This window comes from Pseudophryne corroboree, chromosome 6, assembly GCF_028390025.1.
Source record: "Pseudophryne corroboree isolate aPseCor3 chromosome 6, aPseCor3.hap2, whole genome shotgun sequence".
In the NCBI taxonomy this organism is placed as follows: domain Eukaryota; kingdom Metazoa; phylum Chordata; class Amphibia; order Anura; family Myobatrachidae; genus Pseudophryne; species Pseudophryne corroboree.
In genome coordinates this window covers 25,367,412-25,373,411 of record NC_086449.1, presented here as the reverse complement: position 1 = coordinate 25,373,411, position 6,000 = coordinate 25,367,412, and positions in this window count along the sequence as shown.

Here is a 6,000-nt window from a genome sequence, read left to right as displayed (position 1 = left end):
CATTGGTGAAATGAAACCATTTTTCTCTAACGTCCTAGTGGATGCTGGGAACTCCGTAAGGACCATGGGGAATAGCGGGCTCCGAAGGAGGCTGGGCACTCTAGAAAGATCTTAGACTACCTGGTGTGCACTGGCTCCTCCCACTATGACCCTCCTCCAAGCCTCAGTTAGATTTCGTGCCCGGCCGAGGTTGGATGCACACTAGGGGCTCTCCTGAGCTCTTAGAAAGTTATAGTCTTAGAATTTGTTATTTTCAGTGAGACCTGCTGGCAACAGGCTCACTGCAGCGAGGGACTAAGGGGAGAAGAAGCGAACTCGCCTGCTTGCAGCCGGATTGGGCTTCTTAGGCTACTGGACACCATTAGCTCCAGAGGGATCGACCGCAGGCCCAGCCTTGATGTTCGGTCCCGGAGCCGCGCCGCCGTCCCCCTTACAGAGCCAGAAGCAAGAAGATGGTCCGGAAAATCGGCGGCATGAAGACTCTGTCTTCACCAAGGTAGCGCACAGCACTGCAGCTGTGCGCCATTGCTCCTCTCACACACTTCACACTCCGGTCACTGAGGGTGCAGGGCGCTGGGGGGGGCGCCCTGAGGCAGCAATAAAAACACCTTGGCTGGCTAAAATACCTCAATATATGGCCCCTGGGGCTATATATGAGGTAAATACCCCTGCCAGAATTCCATAAAAAACGGGAGAATAGGCCGCGAAAAAGGGGCGGAGCCTATCTCCTCAGCACACTGGCGCCATTTTTCCCTCACAGCTCGGCTGGAGGGAAGCTCCCTGGCTCTTCCCTGCAATTCTACAGTGCAGTAAGAGGGAAAAGAGAGGGGGGGCATTAAAATTGGCACTGTATACAGTATATTATATAAAAGCTATTAGGGACATAACTCAGTTAGTCCCTGTATATATATAGCGCTCTGGTGTGTGCTGGCATACTCTTACTCTGTCCCCCCAAAGGGCTTTTGTGGGTCCTGTCCTCGTTTAGAGCATTCCCTGTGTGTCTGCGGTGTGTCGGTACGGCTGTGTCGACATGTTGAATGAGGAGGCTTATATGGTGACAGAACAGAGGCCGATATATGTGATGTCGCCCCCTGTGGGGCCGACACCAGAGTGGATGGATAGGTGAAAGGTATTAACCGACAGTGTCAACTCCTTATATAAAAGGGTGGATGACGTAACAGCTGTGGGACAGCCGGCTTCGCAGCCCGCGCTTACCCAGGCGTCTCAAAGGCCATCAGGGGCTCAAAAACGCCCGCTCTCTCAGATGGCAGACACAGATGTCGACACGGAGTCTGACTCCAGTGTCGACAAGGTGGAGACATATACACAATCCACTAGGAACATCCGTGACGTGATCCCGGCAATAAAAAATGTGTTATACATTTCTGACTTTAACCCAAGCACCTCTAAAAATGGGTTTTAGGTTTGGGGAGAAAAAACAGGCAGTGTTTTGTTCCCCCATCAGATGAATAAATGAAGTGTGTGAAAGCGGGGGTTCCCCCGTTAAGAAACTGGTAATTTATAAAAAGTTACTGATGGCGTACCCTTTCCCGCCAGGTGGATAAGTTACGCTGGGAGATATCCCCTAGGGTGGATAAGGCGCTCACACGTTTGTCAAAAAAGGTGGCACTGCCGTCTTAGGATACGGCCACTTTAATAGGTACCTGTTGATAAAAAACAGGAGGCTATCCTGAAGTCTGTATTTACACACTCAGGTACTAGACTGAGACCTGCAGATAGTGCTGCTGCAGCGTGGTCGGTGACCCTGTCAAACAGGGATACTAGTTGGCAAACATAAAAACATATTAAAGACGTCGTCTTATATATGGGGGATGCACAGAGGGATATTTTGCCGGCTGGCATCCAAAAATAAATGTAATGTCCATTCTGTCAGAAGGTATTAGAGACCTGTCACTGGACAGGTGATGCTGACTTAAAAAGCGCATAGAGAGCCTTATAAGGGTGAGGAATTATTTGGGGATGGTCTCTGGGACCTCGTATCCACAGCAACTGCTGGGAAGAAATAATTTTACCTCAGGTTTCCTCACAGACAAAGGTACAATCCTTTCGGCTTCAGAAAAGCAAGCGGGTCAAATGGCGCTTCCTTTCTGTACAGAGACAAGGGTAGAGGGAAAAAAGCTGCACCAGTCAGCCTGTTCCCAGAATCAAGATTCTTCCCCCGCCTCCTGTGAGGCCACACCATGACGCGGGTGCTCCACAGGTGTAGCCAGGTACGGTGGGGGGCCGTCTCAAAAAAAAAAAAATTTCAGCTATTAGTGGGCTCGCTCACAGGTGGATCCCTGTTTCTTTCAAGTAGTATTTCAGGGGTACAAGCTGGAATTCGAGATGTCTCCCCCCAGCCGTTTCCTAAAATATGCCTTGCTGACAACTCCCTCAGGCAGGGAGGCTGTGCTAGAGGAAATTAATAAGCGGTATTCCCAGCAGGTAATACTCAAGGTGCCCCTACTTCAACAAGGACGGGGTTACTATTCCACACGGGTTGGGGTACCGAAACCGCATGGTTCGGTGTGACCCATTTTATATTTAAAATCCTTGAACACAAAAATTCAAGTTCAAGATGGAATCGCTCAGGGCGGTTATTCCAAGCCTGGACGAGGGGGATTACATGGTATCCTGCGACATCAAGGATGCTTACCTGCATGTCCCCATTTACCATCCTCGCCAGGAGTACCACAGATTTGTGGTACAGGATTACCATTACCAAGTCCAGACACTGCCGTTTGGACTGTACATGGCACCGAGGGTGTTTTATCAAGGTAATGGCCGAAATGTTGATACTCCTTCAAAAAAAGGGAGTTGTAATTATCCCGTACTTGGACAATCTCGTTATAAGGGCGAGGTCCAAGGAGCAGTTGGTAGTCGGGGTAGCACTATTTTGGAAAGTGCTACAACAGCATGGTTGGATTCTAAACAGTCCAAAGTCACAGCTGGTTCCTATGACACGTCTACTGTTCCTAGGGATGGTTCTGGACATAAACCAGAAATAGTGTTTCTCCCGGAGGAGAAAGCCAAGGAGTTGTCATCTCTAGTCAGAGACCTCCTGAAGCCAAAATAGGTAGCGGTGCATCATTGCACGCGAGTCCGGGGAAAAATGGTAGCTTCCTACGAAGCAATCCCATTAGGCAGGTTCCATACAAGAACTTTTCAGAGGGACCTGTTGGACAAGTGGTCCGGATCGCATCTTCCGATGCATAGGCTGATAACCCTGTCTCCAAGGACCAGGGTATCTCTACTGTGGTTGCTGCAGAGTGCCCATCTTCAAGAGGGCCGCAGGTTCGGCATGCAGGACTAGGTCCTAGTGACCATGGATTCCAGCCTTTGAGGCTGGGAGGCAGTCACACAGGGAAGAAATTTCCAGGGATTTTGGTCAAGTCAGGTTATTTCCCTACACATAAATATTCTGGACCTGAGTGCCATTTACAATGCCCTGAGGCCGGCAAGGCCTCTGCTTCAAAACCAGCCGGTACTGATCCAATCAGACAACATCACGGCAGTCGCCCATGTAAACCAACTGGGCGGCACAAGAAGCAAGATGGCGATGTCAGAAGCCACAAGGATTCTCCGATAGGCGGAAAATCATGTGTTAGCACTGTCAGCAGTGTTCATTCCCGGAGTGGACAACTGGGAAGCAGATCTTCTCAACAGACACGACCTCCACCCGGGAGAATGGGGACTTCCTCCAGAAGTCTTCCAATAGGATTGTACACCATTGGGAAAGGCCACAGGTGGACATGATGGCGTCCTGCCTCAACAAAAAGCTATAAAAGATATTGCACCGGGTCAAGGGACCCTCAGGCGATAGCTATGGACGCTCTGGTAACACCGTGGGTGTACCAGTCGGTTTATGTGTTCTCCCCTCTGCCTCTCATACCAAAGGTACTGAGAATAATAAGAAGGCGAGGAGTAAGAACGATACTCGTGGATGGCCAAGAAGAGCTTGGTACCCAGAACTTCAAGAATTTATATCAGAGGACCCATGGCCTCTGCCACTCAGACAGGACCTGCGGCAGCAGGGGCCGTGTCTGTTCCAAGACTTACCGCGGCTGCGTTTGTCGGCATGGCGGTTGAACGCCGGATCCTGAAGGAAAAGGGCATTCCGGAGGAAGTCATTCCTACGCTTACTAAAGCCAGGAAAGAGGTTACAGCAACTCATTATCACCGCATATGGCGAAAATATGTTGCATGGTGTGAGGCCGAAAGGGCCCCAACAGAGGAATTTCAACTAGGTCGATTTCTGCATTTCCTGCAAGCAGGAGTGACTATGGGCCTTAAATTGGGTTCCATTAAGGTACAGATCTCGGCTCTGTCGATTTTCTTTCAAAAAGAACTAGCTTCAGTACCTGAAGTTCAGACATTTATAAAAGGAGTGCTGCAGAGTCAGCCCCCGTTTGTGCCTCCTGTGGCACCTTGGGATCTCAACGTGGTGTTGAGTTTCTTAAAATCACATTGGTTTGAACCACTAAAAACCGTGGATCTGAAATATCTCACGTGGAAGGTGGTTATGTTATTGGCCTTGGCTTCTGCCAGGCGAGTATCAAAGTTGGCGGCTTTGTCTTGTAAAAGCCCTTATTTGATTTTCCATATGGATAGGGCAGAATTGAGGACTCGTCCCCAGTTTCTCCCAAAGGTGGTGTCAGCGTTTCACCTGAACCAGCCTATTGTGGTGCCTAGGCTACTAGGGACTTGGAGGACTCCAAGTTGCTAGACGTTGTCAGGGCACTGAAAATATATGTTTCCAGAGCGGCTAGAGTCAGAAAATCTGACTCGCTGTTTATCCTATATGCACCTAACAAGCTGGGTGCTCCTGCTTCTAAGCAGACTATTGCTCGTTGGATTTGTAGTACAATTCAGCTTGCACATACTGTGGCAGGCCTGCCACAGCCAAAATCTGTCAATGCCCATTCCACAAGGAAGGTGGGCTCATCTTGGGCGGCTGCCCGAGAGGTCTCGGCTTTACAATTTTGCCGAGCAGCTACTTGGTCAGGGGCAAACACGTTTGCAAAAATTCTACAAATTTGATACCCTGGCTGAGGAGGACCTGGAGTTCTCTCATTCAGTGCTGCAGAGTCATCCGCACTCTCCCGCCCGTTTGGGAGCTTTGGTATAATCCCCATGGTCCTTACGGAGTTCCCAGCATCCACTTGGACGTTAGAGAAAATAAGAATTTACTTACCGATAATTCTATTTCTCGTAGTCCGTAGTGGATGCTGGGCGCCCATCCCAAGTGCGGTTTATCTGCAATACTTGTACATAGTTATGGTTAACTAAATCGGGTTATTGTGGAGCCATCTGTTGAGAGGCTCTATTGTTTCATACTGTTAACTGTGTTTCATATCACGAGTTGTACGGTGTGATTGGTGTGGCTGGTATGAGTCTTACCCGGGATTCAAAATCCTTCCTTATTGTGTACGCTCGTCCGGGCACAGTACCTAACTGAGGCTTGGAGGAGGGTCATAGTGGGAGGAGCCAGTGCACACCAGGTAGTCTAAGATCTTTCTAGAGTGCCCAGCCTCCTTCGGAGCCCGCTATTCCCCATGGTCCTTACGGAGTTCCCAGCATCCACTACGGACTACGAGAAATAGAATTATCGGTAAGTAAATTCTTATTATTTGTCCATAAGCGTCCATTGCTGTGGAAATAGACAGTGGGCCTAATTCAGACCCGATCGCTTGCTAGCAGTTTTTTGCAGTCCTGTGATCAGATAGTCGCCGCCTACAGGAGAGTGCATTTTAGCTGTGCAAGTGTGCGAATGCATGTGCAGCCGAGCGGTACCAAAACACGTTGTGCAGTTTCTGAGTAGCCCAGGACTTACTCAGCCGCTGCGATCACTTCAGCCTGTCCGGGGACGGAATTGACGTCAGACACCCGCCCTGCAAACGCTTAGGCACGCCTGCGTTTTTCCAACCACTCCCTGAAAACGGACAGTTGCCACCCACAAACGCCTTCTTCCTGTCAGTCTCCTTGCGATCGGCTGTGCGA